This window comes from Dendrobates tinctorius, unplaced genomic scaffold, assembly GCF_039654945.1.
Source record: "Dendrobates tinctorius isolate UK_male_01 unplaced genomic scaffold, ASM3965494v1 ptg000108l, whole genome shotgun sequence".
Lineage (NCBI taxonomy): Eukaryota > Metazoa > Chordata > Amphibia > Anura > Dendrobatidae > Dendrobates > Dendrobates tinctorius.
Genome location: NW_027361776.1, coordinates 2,964,399 through 2,985,226, shown reverse-complemented (window position 1 = coordinate 2,985,226; position 20,828 = coordinate 2,964,399). Strand labels below are relative to the sequence as shown.

Here is a 20,828-nt window from a genome sequence, read left to right as displayed (position 1 = left end):
CTCACACTCCTCCCTGCCCTCTAATGGTCAACCCAAGGTACTGCACGTCCACTACACTTTCCTAGCTGTTTCCCCACTGTAATAACTGACACCTGTCTAAACTGTGCAAACCTTCCTTTCTCTATTCTGACAAGTCCGTCCGTCCGCCAGGTCGCCTTCCCTACACTCTTTTGAAACCTGACATTGGGAGGGGGTAAGACGCGTAGGGACGATGCTATTGGGACTGGATTCAGATAAGTAACCTAGTATGGTCTTTTATGGGCAAGTTTTTTTTTTTGTGGTCTTGGGATTGACTGTACCAAAGACCCAAACTGTGATATAGGATTCCTGTATTTGATAAGGACTATAAATTACTAAGCATGTTCAGATATTTACTAGCTGAGTAGCCAGAGAATGTTTGTACATCAAGCTTATATGCATTTCACTATAAGAGCCCGTTTTCTTTATTGCTTGAGGGAAAGTTTCTAGACTAGGCATATTACATCCAGGTAGTGGAATTCTTGGCCATCTAGTACTTTATATGGCCCAGTCTACGGGATGACTAGCTGGCGAAGAATACCTCTTATTGAGGGTCAGTTTTTTATGGGCATTTTTTGAGACAATGTTTTCACCAAGTTTAGTGAGCTATACTATGGTTCACACTGCTTCAATTTAGGAGCGGGTGCTCGTTTCCTCAAAGACATATAAACTTTACTGGCTATTCAGCTGTTTTTTGGTGTGTTTGTGGTTGGGTGGTGATAGGTTGGTTTTATTTTTTGTAATATATTATTTATGTCATCTTTGCACCCCTCTATTGCAAAAGGACTACATTTATATATTTTTGTCAAATAAAAATATTGGTTTTATTGGTATTCAAGAGGGCTTATATTTGATATTCCCCTCTGTTTTTGAGATTATCTGTATAGTTTTTTTCAAAACCTACCTTGTTCTAGTTGGTGTCAGTTATATTTGTCTATATATATGTACTCTATTGTATCAAAAAATGTGAGAAAAAAAAAAGGCCTTGGGTTTTCTTTATGGTGGTTCAACAATACAGGCACTAAGGCACTATCAGATTCAAAAGTACTGGGGCCCTCACCTCCCTGAGTGCCAAACATTAGGGCCTTGATGACTACCTCCTGAAACTGAAGGAAGGTCACCGTATTGCCTGCAGATCCGAACAGCCCAAAAGCATTGTACAGTGCCATTTGTACAATGTGCACGGCCAATTTTTTTCTACCATAATTTCTACCTGATCTGAAAGATCCACCCCCCCATGTACTGATTGTAATCCAAGATATAATCTAGCTTTGGGACTTGTGTTGTGGTCCTACGAACAGTGACAAGGGTGCTGCTGTCACGGTGTATGATGGTCAAAATAAGGACATCCCTTTTGTCCTTATACTTGACCACCAACATGTTGTCGCTGCATTGGGCTCTGCTTTCCCCTTTCCCTATCCAGCAGTGGGTGCAGCAATTCCCACACAATTTTTCCACTCACCCCCAGGACGGGGGGCATTCAGGGGGGTTAATCTGGGTGTCCTTCCCCTCGTAGACCCTAAATCTGTGGGTGTACCCTGAGGTACTCTCTCACAGTTTGAACAGTTTTATCGCATTCATGGACCTCTTACTGGGCAGGTATTGTTGGAATTTTAGCCTCCCTTTGAAGTGAATGAGAGATTCATCAATAGTGATGTCCCTCTGGGTTGTGTACTCCTCAGCAAATTTTTTGCTGAAGTGTTCAACCACTGGCTGAATTTTATATAGACAATCAAAGTTTGGATCGTCAGGGGCGTGGCCTAGCAGCATGTGAGGAGGACGTGTGCCTGCAGAGCTCCCGCATGTTCTAGTTAATGACTGCTGCTAAATCCCCACAGCACAGCCGGTAATTACCTGTGGAGAGGCCCCGGGGACTGGTGGAGGTCGTGGGAGCATTTCTGGCATGCAACATGCCGAAAAAAGGTCAAAGGAGGATTGCAGGAGAGATGGCCTCTGGTTCCCAAGATGGCGCTGCTGCTTCAGCGCGTGCTTTGGCAGATGCAGAAGCTGATAGTGCATCCAGAAATAGAGAAGTAGCGGCTCGTCTGCAGCGATTTTCCCGAGTGGAGGAAATGGAGAAGGAATCTCCTCAAACAGCTGGAGAAGATCCAGGCACCGGAGGAGAAGGTACAGAGCAGGGGATGAGTGAAAAGGGGGAGGAGGAGACTGAGAGTGCTGGAGGGCAGAGGAACCAGGAGGCTCTGGCTTGCTGGGGAGAACTGGTGGAGCAAAATAAGAAACAGCTCACAGCGCTGAAGCTGCAGGTTCCTGCTGAACCCACTATAAAAAACGTGCTGGTGGCTGTTATGCAATGTGGATCAGCCATTACTAATGTGCTCACTCAGCTAGGCTTTCTACAGGAGTCAATGCAGAATGTAAAATATGATCTCCACACAGTTAAAGATAGAACTGGGCAATTAGAAAAAAGAGTTGGTGTGGTGGAAAATACAGTTTCTAACTCTGCGCAGCATAATAAGGAGCTCAAAAAAGATCTTGCTGCTGTATGGAATAAAACGGATGACCTGGAAAACAGGTCCAGGTGCAATAATGTCCGTATTGTCGGTGTCCCGGAGCGCTGCGAGGGCAAAAACCCTACTACTTTTATCGAAGCCTGGATAAAGGAAAAAGTTGGGCCAGACAATCTGACTCACTTGTATGCGGTGGAGCGCGCTCATAGGGTCCCGGGTCGTCCCCCTCCCCCTGGCCATCCACCAAGACCCATCCTGGCTAAAATACTTCACTACAGAGACAGGGACAGTATTCTTTGGTTCTCAAGAGACCATCCTGATCAAACTATTGATGGTTCTAGAGTTTCATTCTATCCGGATTTTTCACCGAAAGTGCAAAAATTGAGAGCTCAATTTGTTGATATTTAAAAACGACTGAGGGCCTTTGACCTCAAGTACTCTATGATCTTCCCGGCCAAATTGCGGGTCGAAGTTGGGAACAAATCTCATTTTTTTCTGGAAGCTACAGAGGCAGCTGAATGATTGGATCTGAACGAACAACATCTAAGAAGGGAGGTGGAGGACTGTGGCGAAGAAGCATGAATCTTTTGGACGTTCTGGCCTTTTTGAGCTGTTCCTGTGTCAAGATGGTTGGTTTGTGCTGTGGGGCATTATCCTGAAATATATGGGGGGCGAGATAGGAACTAAAGCGCCCGGTATTTGGCTTTATACATTTTAAGGGGGATAACATTGTCCTTCTTTGGGATGGGCCTAATAGAGTTGAGAGTTAAGTTGGGATGTGTTATTAGGGGGGAGGGAGGGAATGGGGGGGGGTGTTAGGTCCTTTGATAGGTGCACATATGTCCAAAGGTATTTAGCTAAGATTAGTTGGATATTGTTAAGTTTAAAAATACCAATTATGGGAGACGTTAAAATTCTTAGCTGGAATGTTAGAGGGATGAAATCCCCAGTAAAAAGACAGGCGATTTTTTCTTTTATTATGGACCGCAAACCAACTGCAATTTGCTTGCAAGAGACGCACCTTACACGTGAAACACTTAATATTCTGGTTAAAAGGTGGATATTGGCGGGATATCATTCTACATACTCCCAGTACTCTAGAGGTGTCAGCATACTAATTAAACGAGGTGCTCAATTTTCATGTAATCGGGTGGTGGTAGATGAAGAGGGGCGATTTGTTCTTTTGTATTGTATGTTGTCTGCGGTCACGATGGTACTCATATCTATATATATTCCTCCGCCATATAGTAGCAAAATCATATATAAAATCCTAACTATTTTGATAGATTTTCCAGGAGTCCCATATTTAGTGGTGAGTGATTTTAACAACATTTTGGATGCCCATTGGGATAGAGGTAATCATGCACCTATAAAACCGGAAGGCACTGCACACCATTCGGGGCACTTCTGCGTGAACTAGCCTTAACTGATTTGTGGAGATGCAGGAATCCTGGGGTATATCAGTACTCATCTTTCTCCTCTACTTTTTCCTCCTTGTCTCGTATCGACTTGGCTCTGGGCGACGGTCTTATACTGGGGAAAATTATGAATGTTGAATATCTATCGAGGACATTGTCTGATCATTCGCCCCTGTCTATTATAATTAAAGGAGATAATAATATGTCACGAGATAGGCCGCTTTGGCGTTTAAATCCGTTTTGGCTACAACTAGTGGACAAGACTGATTCATTCTCGTCTGAATTACAGGAATTTCTTGGGTTTAATGAGAACTCGGTCTCTAGTCCGGTGGTTTGGGAGTCTCTGAAGGCATACTTGCGTAGTATGTTTATACGTGAGATTTCAAAGATTAAGTCTAGTTCTAAAAAGAAATCCAAACTTTTGCTCCAGGAATTGGAAGATGCAGAGCGGGCTTTTTCAATACAGGTCACTCCCAGTGCACAACAGAGACTTAAGGATGCTCAGTTGCGAGTGACCAAAATGTCTCTGGAAGTGGCAGCGCAGAAACGTATGTTCCAATCGACCCAATTCTTTGAAAATGCAGAAAGTGTGGGGCACCTACTCTCAGTTATGACGTCAGCACAAAAGGGGTCATCGTTTATACCTGGTGAAAATGGGACACTTGTTACTGATGCGCCAGGAATTCTGGGAGTTTTGGGGGCCTTCTTTACTAACCTGTATTCCTCTTATTCTGGGGCTTCTGCGGAAGATCTTGAGGTTTTTTGGGATTAGATAAGCTCTCACGACTCTCTGACGCAGACAGAAATTTGCTGGACGAACCCCTGGGTTTGGATGAGCTGGAGGAGGCCTTGAGCACTATGTCTAATGGCAAGGCACCGGGGGTGGATGGCCTGCCAGTGGAGGTCTATAAAAAATATAAGTCGGTATTACTCCCACTGCTGCTGACTACACTTAATGATAGTCTTGGACTTGGGGTCCTCCCGCCATCCATGCGGGAAGCTATTGTTACTGTCTACCGAAAAAAGATAAGGATCCTACCCTCCCGGCCTCGTACAGGCCAATTTCCCTTCTGACAGTAGACATCAAATTATTAGCAAAGGTACTGGCCATTCGCCTTTCGAAGGTAGTGGAATCTTTAGTACACCCGGATCAGATGGGATTTATGCCTCGTAAGTCAACGGCCCTAAATATTAGAAGATTGTATCTTAACATGCAGGTGGGGGCGGATAATGTGGGGAGGAGGGAGGTCCTGTCTCGATGCTGCTAAAAAATGAGGATGAATGACCCCATGGAGATCAACATCCAACATTTTTCACAGTCTTTCACTAGGCATTGCTCCTACTAGCCAGTTTCCTACTCCACACTGATGAGGGGCAATACCCCGAAACAGCTATCTGTGGATGGATACAAATGTTTTGGCATAGGTGGTTTCCTTCATTGGAGACTGCCCTTCCCGTGGTTGTTCCTTCCTGGGGAAAGACCGGGCTAGTCATTGCTTGCGTTGAGAAACATGTGATGGTGTTTCCGTGGCTTGTGTTTTGCATATTTCCCATAAGGGATGGGGGCATTGCTCTAGAATCACTGCGTTGAGAAACATGTGATGGTGTCTCCGCAGTGTTGGATGTTGATCTCCATGAGGTCATTCATCCTCATTTTTCACAGTCTTTCACTAGGCATTGCACCTACTAGCCAGTTTCCTACTCCACACTGATGAGGGGCAATACCCCGAAACAGCTGTCTATGGATGGATACCATGTTTTGGCATAGGTGGTTTCCTTCATTGGAGACTGCCCTTCCCGTGGTTGTTCCTTCCCGTGGTTGTTCCTTCCCGGGGAAAGACCTGGCTAGTCATTACTTGCGTTGAGAAACATGTGATGGTGTCTCCGCAGCTTGTGTTTTGCATGTTCTTGATGTTGTTAAGGCATTTGACAGTGTGGAGTGGAAATACCTTTTTGCCACGCTTCAATGCATGGGTTTTGGTCCAGGCTTCATTGGTTGGATTAAGCTTCTGTACTCTGCACCATTGGCAAGAGTGCGGGCGAACGGATTGCTGTCTGGGCCCTTCCCTCTTCACAGGGGTACGAGGCAGGGCTGTCCTCTATCTCCGCTGCTCTTTGCCCTGGCGGTGGAGTCCTTGGCTTCGAGGATAAGACTAAACCCGGAAATTGAAGGATTTAGGTATGGGGCATTGGAGGAGAAAGTGGCTCTTTATGCAGATGATATTCTTTTGTTCTTAGCTGATCCTGACGGATCACGGAATAGTGCAATGTCACTTCTTACCTCATTTGGAGCTGTCTCGGGACAAGTTATAAACTGGGAAACGTCTGCTATTCTCCCATTAGACCCAACTGTGATCAGAGTTCCACAGGTGCCAAGTAGTGTCGTGTCTTAAATACCTGGGTATTAATGTATCTAATAACATACCAGACTATGAGCGTTTAATTCTCTCACCGCTTGTAGCTAAGATTAAACAAAAGATTAAGGCATGGGCTTGTTAAATATTAATAATTTGGTTGTTAATTTCTTATTACACCCAGTTCTGTACATTGCTTTAGCTGACACGACATAGGTTATTCTTGGAAGTTTAGCTCATGGTGAAAGGACAGCTCCATTTATAGAGACCACGTGCTTTAAGAGACGTATATAATTCATGGCTAACTCTAGAGGGCGCTTTGTTATGAATGAGTCACCGTAGGAGGCAAAAACAGAAATACTAGCTAAGTCCAGAAAACCAGAGAAGTTGGCAGCTATCGGATTGCAGACCCCTGAACCTATCAACAACAACTAGCAGTAGCCGTGGGGGGTTCCTACGGTGCCCTAGACCCCTCGATCACAGCCGGAGAACTAAATAGCCTAAAGACAGAAAGGGAAATCTAAACTGCCCCAGAGCAGACCCCAAAGCAATAGGCAGCCCCCAACATATAATGACGATGAAGCAAGATGAAAAAACATTCACACAGATAGAAAGATAGGCTGAGCAAATGATGGGGCCCAAGCTAACTAAATAGGACAGGAGAGAAAAGCTGCTGTCTGCAATCCGCCAAAACCCTATCGAAACAAGAGCCAACAAACTGACAGGGAAAAAAGCCCTGAAGACGCTAGGCTTCAAAAAGACTACATCAGTACCCAGGTATTTTCTGAAGACAGAGCAAAAAGGAATTCAGCTCACCCCAGCAGGGAATGGCAGAAATCCAGCAAAACGAGGCAAAACAAAACCAAAACAAAAATGCAAAAAGCAGAGCAGAAAACTTAGCTTTTGAGGAGCTGGAATCAGACTGGTCTCCAAGAATCCCTCAGAGAAATCACCCGCAAGGCAGAAGGGCGTCGGCTGCCTTATATCCAGTCAGCAATTCCAGTCACCCAGTCATCATCATTCTGCTCAGCTGATTGGTAATCAGCCTCACTACCTTCCTTCACCAGAAGAGGGAGTTCATCAGACCTCAATGGTGAAGGGGAAAATAAACTCACAACAGTACCTCCCCTTGAGGAGGGGTCACCGAACCCTCATCCACGCCACCAGGGCGATCAGGGTGAGCCCGATGAAAGGCACGCACCAATCTTTTGGCATGAATATCAGAGGCAGAGACCCAGGAATTATCCTCCTGACCATAACCCTTCCACTTAACCAAATACTGGAGTCTCCGTCTAGCCAGACGGGAATCCAGTATCTTCTCTACCTCATATTCCATGTTACCTTCAACCAATACAGGGTCCGGAGGTGCCACCCCAGGAACAACTGGTTCAACAAACCTCTTCAACAAGGACTTATGAAACACATTATGGATTTTAAATGTGACAGGAAGAGCCAAACGAAGAGAGACGGGATTAATAATCTCCAAAATCTTGTAAGGTCCAATAAATCTAGGCTTAAACTTAGGAGAAGCCACCTTCATAGCGATATTTTTTGATGATAACCAAACCATATCACCAACCTTAAACTGGGGACCAATGGTCCTGTGTCGGTTGGAAAACCGCTGGGCCTTTTCCTGAGAGAGAGATAACTTATCCACCACTTGGTCCCAGATCTGGTGCATTCTCTCCACCACAGTGTCAACACCTGGGCATGCAGAAGGCTCCACGTGCCCTGAAGAAAATCGAGGATGAAACCCAAAGTTACAAAAAAAGGTGACATCAAAGTGGCAGAACTAGCTCTATTATTTAAAGCAAATTCGGCCAAGGGCAAAAATGAAACCCAATCATCCTGATCAGCGGAAATAAAACATCTCAAATACGACTCCAAGGTCTGGTTTGTTCTCTCCGTCTGCCCATTGGTCTGAGGGTGAAAAGCAGAGGAGAAGGACAACTGAATTCCCAGCTTGGAACAGAAAGTCCTCCAAAATCTAGACACAAACTGAACTCCTCTGTCAGATACAATGTTCTCAGGAATCCCGTGCAAGCGAACCACCTGTTGCAAAAACAGGGGCACCAACTCAGAGGAAGATGGCAACTTAGGGAGTGGTACAAGATGAACCATCTTAGAGAACCTATCACAAATCACCCAAATAACAGTCATTCTCTGAGAGACAGGCATATCAGAGATGAAATCCAATGAAATATGGGTCCATGGCCTCCTGGGGACCGGCAAAGGCATCAACAACCCACTAGAGCGAGAACACGATTTAGACCGGGAGCAAGTCCCACAGGACTGCACAAAATTCCTGACATCACGAGACAAGGAGGGCCACCAAAAGACCGACTCACCAAATCTCTAGTACCAAAAATACCTGGATGACCAGCCAAAGCAGAGCAATGAACTTCAGACATCACTCTCCTCTTCCACTGGTCAGGAACGTACAACTTTCCACTGGGACAACGCTCAGGTTTGTCCTCCTGGAACTCTTCCAGAGCACGTCTCAAATCGGGCGAGATGGCAGAAAGAACTACCCCTTCGCCTAAGATGGTAGCAGGTTTGGTCACCACAGGAGAATCAGCAAAGAAGCTCCTAGAGAGGGCGTCTGCCTTGACATTCTTAGTGCCAGGAAGAAAAGAGACCACAAAATCAAAACGTGTAAAAAACAAGGCCCACCTAGCCTGTCAAGGGTTCAAGCGTTTGGCCGACTCCAGGTAAATCAAATTCTTGTGGTCAGTGAGGACCACGACTTGATGTTTAGCTCCCTCCAACCAATGTCTCCACTCCTCAAATGCCCATTTCATGGCTAACAGTTCCCGATTCCCCACATCATAGTTACGTTCAGATGGAGAGAACTTTCGGGAAAAGAAAGCACAGGGATTCATTTTAGATGTTACAGGATTCTTTTGGGACAAAACAGCTCCTGCACCAATCTCAGAAGCGTTGGAACGGAACGGGAGTGAGATATCAGGTTGCCGCAAAACCGGAGCAGAAGTGAATCTTCGCTTCAGCTCCTGAAAGGAAGAAACAGCCTCCGGAGACCAATTCAACACATCAGCACCCTTCTTAGTCAGATCAGTCAAAGGCTTGGCAATACTAGAAAATTTTGCTATAAATTTCCGATAAAAATTAGCAAAACCCAAAAACTTCTGGAGGGCCTTCAAAGAAGTGGGCTGAACCCAATCATAAATGGCCTGTACCTTGGCCGGGTCCATTTCAATAGTTGTCGGAGACAAAATAAATCCCAAAAATGAAATCCTCTGTACCCCAAAAAGGCATTTCGATCCTTTGACATACAGGGAATTCTCCCTCAAGATCCAGAACACAGTTCGAACATGTTCAACATGAGAATCCCAATCCTTGGAGAAGATCAAAATATCATCCAGATAGATAATCAAAAATTTATCCACAAAGTCTCGGAAAATGTCGTTCATGAAGCACTGGAAGACAGAAGGGGCATTAGTGAGCCCAAAAGGCATCACCAGGTAGTCAAAATGTCCCTCCGGAGTATTAAACGCCGTCTTCCATTCATCCCCATGCTTAATGCGGATAAGATTATACGCCCCCCTGAGGTCAAGCTTGGTAAACCAGCAAGCACCTTTAACTCTGGAGAATAGATCAGAAATCAGGGGTAACGGATACTGATATTGTCACGGGGGCTTAGTTCAACTAAGGCTGAAATACCCGGGGCCCCTGTGGTGTCCCTTTACTAGGGGAAACCCTGTCTGACCCTCAACCCAGGGTTTTTGCTTAAGGTGCAAATGCCTGAGCCTCCGACCTTTCCTTATCTCCTGCTCAGCCCTGCACTTAACCCTCCACCCTCCACCCAGTGAGAAGTCACCACCAAAGCTCCCACACAAATAATGACAGACAGGGAGAACTTAAACTGCACTGCGCCGCACACACACAGGAATAAACAGTAATGTGAACAGGGCACAACTAAACACAAATATGGGAAGGAGAAAGGATAACGACGGATCATACGACACCAGATATGAATCTCTCTCTCTTGAACACCTCCACTCCAGACCGGAACCACTTGGTATGAAACACAAGCTATAATCGGCGACGCCCATAGGCCAGCATGACTATTTAAAGACCGTGGGCGTGACTAACCATCCAACCTGGTCTCCAGCAGGATTAACCCCCGAGAGCCTGAAGATCAGGCCGGCGCCACTGAGGCTATAGTGGCTGGAGGTGGAACTACCTCTGCCTGCCGGATGCTGTGGTGTGAACAGCGTCCGACATGACAGTACCCCGTCTTCTACGAGGGACCCCAGGGCCCTCAAGACTCATAGGACCCGGCTTGTCCGGATGACGACGGTGAAAAGAACTGACCAGCCGATCCGCATGTATGTCTGAGGCTGGAACCCAAGACCTCTCCTCTGGACCATACCCCCGCCAGTGCACCAAATACTGAAGAGTACGGCGTACTACTCGAGAGTCCACTACCTTGGCGACCTCGAACTCTAACTCGCCATCCACCATGACTGGAGGTGGCATCGGCGTTGTGTCCACAGAGCCTACCACCTTTTTCAATAAAGCCCTGTGAAACACGTTGTGTATCTTGTACACTGCGGGAAGTTCCAACCGATAAGCCACTGGGTTAATGATGGCAGAAATCCTAAAAGGCCCAATAAACCTTGGACCCAGTTTTAAAGAAGGGATTTTGAGTTTTATGTTCTTCGTAGCTAACCACACCCATTCACCCACACACAGGTCTGGACCTGGCACGCGTCTACTGTCAGCCACCCGTTTGTACCTGGCACTCATGCTCAACAAACGCTGTTTCACCCGCCTCCAGACTGATGACAATTGGGCTCCTAGCTGATCCTCCTCCGGGACACCCCCGGAGTCACCCTGACGTAAGGTACAAAACTGAGGATGTTGACCGTACACACAAAAGAATGGAGACTCTCCTGATGACTCTTGGCGGTGATTATTTAATGCGAATTCGGCCAGAGGAAGGAAAGTAGACCACTCCTCCTGGTTGTCGGACACAAAGCATCGTAAATACTGTTCAAGATTTTGGTTCATGCGCTCAGTTTGTCCATTAGACTGTGGATGAAACGCCGATGAATGTGACAACTTGATCCCCAAGACATGAGCAAAGACATCATTAATAAAATGTTGGAAAACGGCAGGCGCGGTGGTCAACCCAAACGGCATAACCAGACTCTCAAAATGACCCTCAGGAGTGTTAAACGCCGTCTTCCACTCATCCCCCTGACGGACCCTTATGAGGTTATACGCCCCCCTGAGGTCCAGCTTGGAAAACCATTTTGCCCCCGCTACCTGGTTGAACAAATCCGGGATCAACGGCATTGGGTAGGGATCACGGATAGTAATCTGGTTTAACTCTCGGAAATCCAGACACGGGCGTAACCCCCCATCTTTCTTCTTAATGAAGAAAAACCCCGCGGCTACAGGCGAGGACGAAGGCCGGATGTGACCTTTGCTCAGACTCTCCGCGATGTAGTCTTTCAGAGCTTGTCTCTCAGGGCCAGAAATATTAAACATCCTGGCCTTAGGTAATTTGGCCCCGGGTTTTAGCCTAATAGCACAGTCATAGGCTCTATGTGGAGGCAGTTCTGAGCAACCCTTCTCAGAGAAAACATCCGCGAAATCCTGCAAAGCCTCCGGCAGGCTGGGCGTCACGGCGGACACACATGTGGCCAAGCAATTGTCTTGGCAGAAACCACTCCATTGTACTATGTCCTGAGTTTTCCAATCAATTACCGGGTTGTGCCTGGACAGCCATGGAAAACCCAGGACCATTTGAGCTGGGAGATTACGGAGGACCCTACATGTAACCGACTCAGAATGTAGGACCCCAATGTGGAGTTTCACCTCTGCCACAAACTCAGTAATCTCCCCTTGAGGGAGGGGAACAGCATTAATGGTCACCACCTGTATGGGGTGAGGAAGTTTTTCAATCTTAAACCCGGCGGTGTGTGCAAACTCCTCATCTATGAGATTGGTGGCGGAACCGCTATCCACAAACACTGATATAGGTAGCTCTCTGCCGGCGACAATAACCTTGGCAGGGAGCATACATTGAGATACCATCATGGAGGATATGCATACGCTCAGTTGGGTCTCCTCCATACCCTCTGAGCTTAACAGTTTTCCGCCGGTGTGACCCTCTTAGGTAGTACCGGGCAAACGTTAACATAATGACCACCTTTACCACAGTAGAAACATGCTCCGGACTTCCGGACTCCCGGAGCGCGAGGCTGAACCTGTGCCACGCCAGCAATCTGCATAGGTTCAGGGGACTCATCTACTTCAACCACACCTGCACCTCTGTTTTCCCCCAGAGGTAGCGTCTCCTGTGCCCCCTGACGAAAACGGCGATCAATACGTATCACCAAACTCATGGCAGACTCCAATGATGCCGGAGTCTCATACATCAGGAGGGCTTGTTTCACCCTCCCTGATACCCCATGAATAAACTGGCTCCGCAGTGCTGGGTCATTCCACTGTGTGTCTACAGCCCAGCGGCGAAATTCCGAACAATAGTCTTCTGCCAAGCGCTCCCCCTGGCGGAGGGCGCGGATTTTAGATTCCGCTAGAGCCAGTCGGTCAGGGTCATCGTAAATGAGCCCGAGGGCAGAAAAAACATTATCGACCGAATGAAATGTAGCAGAGTCAGGTGGTAAGGAAAATGCCCATGCTTGGGGGTCACCACTCAGTAATGACAACACCAGCCCTACTCGCTGGGCCTCATTACCTGAGGATATTGGCCGCATGCGGAAGTATAATTTGCAGGCCTCCCGAAATACGACAAATTTGCTGCGATCGCCTGAAAATCGTTCTGGCAGCGGAAACTTCGGCTCTGCACCGATACCTGCAGATGCCGTTTGCACCTTTGCTACTACCAGGCCCTGCTGCTGAACTGCCCCATTCAACTCGGAGACCTGTATGGACAGCGCCGCCAACTGGCGGGTTATGGAATCCATGGGATCCATGGACTCCTGAAAAAATGTGGGCCGATTATAATGTCACGGGGGCTTAGTTCAACTAAGGCTGAAATACCCGGGGCCCCTGTGGTGTCCCTTTACTAGGGGAAACCCTGTCTGACCCTCAACCCAGGGTTTTTGCTGAAGGTGCAAATGCCTGAGCCTCCGACCTTTCCTTATCTCCTGCTCAGCCCTGCACTTAACCCTCCACCCTCCACCCAGTGAGAAGTCACCACCAAAGCTCCCACACAAATAATGACAGACAGGGAGAACTTAAACTGCACTGCGCCGCACACACACAGGAATAAACAGTAATGTGAACAGGGCACAACTAAACACAAATATGGGAAGGAGAAAGGATAACGACGGATCATACGACACCAGATATGAATCTCTCTCTCTTGAACACCTCCACTCCAGACCGGAACCACTTGGTATGAAACACAAGCTATAATCGGCGACGCCCATAGGCCAGCATGACTATTTAAAGACCGTGGGCGTGACTAACCATCCAACCTGGTCTCCAGCAGGATTAACCCCCGAGAGCCTGAAGATCAGGCCGGCGCCACTGAGGCTATAGTGGCTGGAGGTGGAACTACCTCTGCCTGCCGGATGCTGTGGTGTGAACAGCGTCCGACATGACAGATATTTAATAGTAATTTTGTTGAGGGAACGATAATCAATACAAGGCCTTAATGAACCATCCTTTTTGGCCACGAAAAAAACCCGGCACCTAAGGGTGAAGAGGATGGTCTAATATGACCCTTCTCCAACGCCTCCTTAATATAGGATCGCATAGCCTCGTGCTCGGGTACAGATAAATTGAAGAGCCGACCCTTGGGAAATTTACACGCGGGCTCAGTTGAATTGCAGAGTCATAACTCCTATGACGAGGCAAAGACGCAGACTCATTCTCACTAAATACATCATAAAAGTCCGCCAAATAGTCAGGAACATCATGCGACTGAGGAGAGGTGGAAAAAACCGGAGCCTCACTAAGGGCACAGCGACAACCCCAACTCACCACAGACACAGATTTCCAATCCAAAACTGGATTATGAATTTGCAACCAGGGAAACCCCAGAACAATGGTATCATGCAAATTATGCAACACCAAAAATCTGCAATTTTCTTGATGGTCTGGGGCGACCCGCATTACCACCTGGGTCCAAAACTGAGGTTTATTTTTCGCCAAAGGAGTAGCATCAATCCTCCTCAAAGGGATAGGCGTCCGCAGAGGTGTCATCGGAAATCCACAACGTTTAGCAAAATCCAAGTCCATTAGGTTCAGGGCTGCTCCCGAATCCGCAAAAGCCTTGGTGGAAAATGTGGACAGGGAGCAGATCAGAGTAATTGCCAGAAGAAACTTAGGTTGAACACCACCCACAGAAAACGTGTGTGCAAAACGTTTCTCTCGTTTAGGACAGACAGAAATAATATGCGAGGCATCTCCACAAAAAAAACACAGCTTATTACGCCTTCTGAACTCCTGACGTTGCTCCCTGGACAAAACTCTATCACATTGCATAGGTTCAAACACTTGTTCAACAGGTGGCAACACCTCTCGTGCAGTCCTGCGTTCACGTAAACGCCGATCAACCTGAATGGCTAATAACATAGAATCGTCAAGACCAGAGGGAACAGGAAATCCCACCATAGTATCTTTTACGGCTTCTGACAAACCCTTCCGAAAGAGAGCTGCCAAGGCATTATCATTCCAGGTAGTAAGGACCGCCCACTTTCGGAATTTTTGACAGTACAATTCTGCAGAATCTCGACCCTGGCTCAATGCCAACAGGGTCTTTTCAGCCTGATCAATGGCATTAGGTTCGTCATACAACAACCCCAAGGCTTGAAAAAATGCGTTCACACTAGTCAGAATAGGATCATCAGGTTTCAAAGAAAACGCCCAATCCTGGGGATCGCCACGCAGCAAAGAGATGACAATTTTAACCTGCTGCGCGGAGCTCCCTGACGAGTTAGGCTTCAAGGCAAAAAATAATTTACAATTATTTTTGAAATTCAAAAATTTAGACCGATCCCCAAAAAACACATCAGTAGTAGGGATCTTTGGTTAAGCAGCATGTGAATGAGCAAGGTAGGCGGAAATTCCCCGCACTTCCGCAGCGAGCTGCTCCACACGATCAGACAATTGCTTTATCTCCATTGAGAAAAAAATTCCCCCTACGGCCTCAGAGATATAGAGGAAAAAATATACACACATTTTTTTTTTTTTTTACAATTCTTTCCTGCTATTGAGTACCCTAGGATCTGCAGTATGGCGGGTGATTCTGTTATGAATGAGTCACCGTAGGAGGCAAAAGCAGAAATACTAGATAAGTCCAGAAAACCAGAGAAGTTGGCAGCTATCGGATTGCAGACCCCTGAACCTATCAACAACAACTAGCAGTAGCCGTGGGGGGTTCCTATGGTGCCCTAGACCCCTCGATCACAGCCGGAGAACTAAATAGCCTAAAGACAGAAAGGGAAATCTAAACTGCCCCAGAGCAGACCCCAAAGCAATAGGCAGCTCCCAACATATAATGACGGTGAAGCAAGATGAAAAAACATTCACACAGATAGAAAGATAGGCTGAGCAAATGATGGGGTCCAAGCTAACTAAATAGGACAGGATAGAAAAGCTGCTGTCTGCAATCCACCAAAACCCTATCGAAACAACAGCCAACAGACTGATAGGGAAAAAAGCCCTGAAGACGCTAGGCTTCAAAAAGACTATATCAGTACCCAGGTATTTTCTGAAGACAGAGCAAAAAGGAATTCAGCTTACCCCAGCAGGGAATGGCAGAAATCCAGCAAAACAAGGCAAAACAAAACCAAAACAAAAATGCAAAAAGCAGAGCAGAAAACTTAGCTTTTGAGGAGCAGGAATCAGACTGGTCTCCAAGAATCCCTCAGAGAAATCACCCGCAAGGCAGAAGGGCGTCGGCTGCCTTATATCCAGTCAGCAATTCCAGTCACCCAGTCATCATCATTCTGCTCAGCTGTTTGGTAATCAGCCTCACTACCTTCCTTCACCAGAAGAGGGAGTTCATCAGACCTCAATGGTGAAGGGGAAAATGAACTCACAACAGCGCTTGCTCCCTCCCCATCATGAGACACAGACGCGAGGATGTCATTTCTGCACGGACATAGCATTGAATGGACAGACAGCTGATATGTAACTTTACTACGTGAGAAGCCGAACAGAGACAGACGCCATTTGCCATGTGGGATCCCAGAGAAAGAAGGTTACAAACTTTGCTATGAACAAATGGACATCTCTTTATAATCGTGCACCTATTTTTATGTTTTTCTGTAATAATCTTTTCTTTGATGGAAGAATCCAAATAAACCACTACATTTTTATCTGGTAACTAGTCCTGAGTATTTTACAAGAATACGCATTATTTTACATTGGAGAGCCAGCCAGATCTGAATTTTTGTACTTTTTTGCGGATTTCCCTCAACTTGCCCAAAAGGGGGATTGAACTTTGCTAACGTCAGTCATATGTGCAAGTTATCAGGAACTCCACTACTCACAAGAATCAGACAGAACCTAGAAGAGAGGACTAAGAATTGCCAGATGGATTGAGAAGTACTACAAGTGCCAGACGTGCTGAAGGTAGACGTGTGAAGACAAGAGCCCAGCATTGTCCATCAAAGGAACAAGCTGAGATATTTCAAGGTAAGAAAAATAAAATGGATGTCATTAATTCTCTTTCTAAGCAGAGTAAATTGAAATTTAAGTCTGTATACAAATCTAATTCAGAAGTATTATGGCTCAGCTTATATGCAGAATGTGAAATGGAAAATCAGAAGTTAGATTCTAAGCTTTTCAATAGAGAAAGAGATAAATTAAAAAATACTCTACAGATGGTAGATGTATTTCACAGGTCGGCAGCGTCGGACTGGCCCACCGGAGAACCGGAGGATTCTCCGGTGGGCCCTGGCATCTGGTGGGCCCTGGCACCTGCTGGCATACAGGGCCAGCAGTTGCCTAGGGCCCCCGCTGCTCCAGGGGCCCCCAGCCAGTGGTGTGTCGCACACCATGCAGCTGCTATGGGGGCCCCTGCCAGCGGAGTAGCAGGGGGTGTCAGGAGGCAGGAGCCCCTGTCCCCGCTGCTAAAGAGAAATGAATATTCACTGCGAAGCAGTGAATATCATTTCAGGTCTCCACCCCCAGAGGCCCCGCCCCCAGCCCAGTAAGCTGCTCTGCATCAGGGCCGGCGCCGCCCTCAGTCCTCTCTGCTCCTGACTCACAGCCAGTGCGCGATGACGTCACTACATCGCGCACCCGCTGTGTGTCTGGCAGAGGGGGCAGCTCCTGACACTGAAGCCGGGATCAGCGTGGGAGCGAGGAGGAGAGGTGAGTATTGTGTTTTGTTTTTTTTTTATATCTCTCTCACTCTCTCTATCTGTATCTATCTATCTATCTCTCTATCTCTCTCTCTATATATATCTCTCTATCTCTCTTATATCTATCTATCTTTCTATCTCTATCTATATCTATCTCTATATCTATCTCTATCTATTATCTATATCTATCTATTTCTATCTCTATCTATCTATCGCTCTATCTTTATATCTATCTTTCTATCTCTACATCTATCTCTATATCTATCTATCTCTATATCTTTCTATTATGTCTATCTATCTATCTATCTCTATATCTATTATCTCTATATTTATTATCTATCTAGCTACCATCTATATCTATCTATCTTTATCTATATATATCTCTATCTAATATCTATATCTATCTATCTCTATACCTATCTATTTATCTATCCGCTATCTATCTCTATATCTTTTCTCTGTATCTATCTATCTCTATATCTATATCTCTCACTATCTATCGCTCTATCTCTATATCTCTCTATAGCTATCTATCTATATATCTATCTATCTCTATATCTATCTCTCTGTATATCTATCGCTCTATCTCTATATCTTTCTATCTCTATATCTATATATCTATCTATCTCTATCTATTTATCTCTATATCTTTTCTCTGTATCTATCTCTCTATATATCTATATCTATCTATCTCTATATATATCTATTATCTCTATATCTATTTCTCTCTATATCTCTCTCTATATCTATCTATTTATCTCTATCTCTATATCTATCTCTCTGTATATCTATCTTTCTATCTCTATATCTATCTCTATATCTATCTCTATCTATCTATCTATTTATCTCTATCTATTATCTATATCTATCTCTATCTATCTATCGCTCTATCTCTATATCTATCTTTCTATCTCTACATCTATCTCTATATCTATCTTGCTATCTATCTCTATATCTATCTCTATCTATATCTATCTATGTCTATCTATCTAGCTAGCTCTATTATCTATATCTACCTATCTCTATATCTTTCTATCTTACTCTATCTCTATATCTATCTGTTATCTCTATATTTATTATCTATCTTTATCTATCTCTATTATCTATATCTATATCTATCTCTCTATCTATTTATCGATCTCTGTATCTATCTCTCTCTATATCTATCTCTCTCTCTATCTACCGCTCTCTCTATCTCTATATATCTTTATATCTATATCTATCTATCTCTATATCTATCTATTATCTCTATATCTATCTACCTATCTATCTCTATATCTATCTCTATATCTCTCTCTCTATAGCTATCTATATATTATCTCTATATCTATCTATCTATATATTATCTCTATATCTATCTCTATATCCATATCTATCTCTATATCTATCTATCTCTATATCTATCTATCTCTATAGATATCTATCTCTATATCTATCTTTCTATCTAACACTATATCTCTGTATCTATCTCTATATCTCATTATCTATCTATCTCTATATCTCTCTCTTTATCTATCTATTGATCTATCCATCTATCTCTATATCTATCTCTATATCTATGTATTATCTCTATTATCTATATCTATCTATCCATCTATCTATCTCTATCTATCTCTATATCTCTCTCTATATCTGTCTATCTTTCTAACTCTATATCTATCTCTATACATATCTCTATATCTAGCTATTATCTCTATAGCTATCTCTATATCTATCTATCTATCTATTATCTCTATATCTATCTATCTCTATATATATCTCTATATCTATTTTTATTTATAGCCATCTATCTATATATATTTATCTCTATATCTATCTATATATGTCTATATTATTATTATTATTATTATTATATCTGTATATCTCTATATATTATCTATCTCTATCTATTATGTATCTCTATCTATATATCTATCTCTATATCTTTCTATCTATAGCTATCTATCTCTATATCTATCTATCCATTATCTATTTTCTATCTATCTCTATATACCTATCGATCTATCTATCTATCTATATTTCTTTCTATATCTATCTTTATATCTATCTCTATCTATTTCTATCTATCTCTATGAATCTTTCTATCTATATCTATCCATTATCTACTTTCTATCCATTATCTACTATCTATCTCTATATCTATCTATTTCTACATCTATCTTTCTATCTATATCTATCTAACTCTATATCTATATATCTATATAGCATTATACCCTATGAGGGGGTGCATTATTCCCTATGAGGGGGGCAGTATTATACCCTATGAGGGGGCAGCATTATACCCTATGAGGAGGCAGCATTATACCCTATGAGGAGGGCAGCATTATTCCCTATGAGGGGGGCAGTATTATACCCTATGAGGGGGGCAGTATTATACCCTATGAGGGGGGCAGTATTATACCCTATGAGGGGGGCAGTATTATACCCTATGAGGGGGGCAGTATTATACCCTATGAGGGGGGCAGTATTATACCCTATGAGGGGGTGCATTATTCCCTATGAGGGGGGCAGTATTATACCCTATGAGGGGGTGCATTATACCCTATGAGGTGGTGCATTATACCCTATGAGGTGGTGCATTATTCCCTATGAGGGGGGCAGTATTATACCCTATGAGGGGGGCAGTATTATATTCTATGAGATGGCTGCATTATATTCTATGATATGGCTGCATTATACTATGTGAGGGGGCTGCTTTATATTCTATGAGGGGCTACCCCAACTCCTGCTACATAATTAAGACATGTACAACCTTATATTATAACCGGATATTAGCGTGTTTTACTGCATAATTGGTGGTCTGGTATTTAACTCTATGCAGCTACATAGTGGGCCCCAAGAATGATTTTCTCTGGTGGGCCCAAGGTGTTCCAGTCCGACGCTGCAGGTCGGTATCAGAAATATCCAAAAATGATTGTTGTGATGTTCCCGAGATTGGCTGTAAAGTTAGGGAGATTGAACAAGACTGTAATCCAGTGTCTGTAGCCGCCAGACCTGGAACAAGATGGAGAAGAAGGAGGAGACTTCAGAACTGACGTAGATGCCGTACAAGGGAAAGACGGACACCTAAAAATAGATCACTCAGAGGCCCAACTCCGAAGTAAAGTAAGGAAAAATTTGACAAAAATATGCAAAATCATTCCTGCATATGATAACAAAATCCATGTTTGTAGAAACTCTGAGGTTTTTGAAAGTTGTGTTGACAAATTTGATTTATCTAACGAGGAGAAGAATGAGCTGTTCAAAATGTGGATC

The 20,828-nt window shown here is 44.6% G+C and overlaps 1 protein-coding gene across 3 annotated transcripts in view; it reads right to left on the bottom strand.

Moving 5' to 3' along the window:
- RARS1 (arginyl-tRNA synthetase 1) overlaps positions 1-20,828 on the bottom strand; it is a 679,371-nt gene that overhangs the window by 146,793 nt on the left and 511,750 nt on the right. The gene's annotated exons all lie outside the window — the stretch shown is intronic.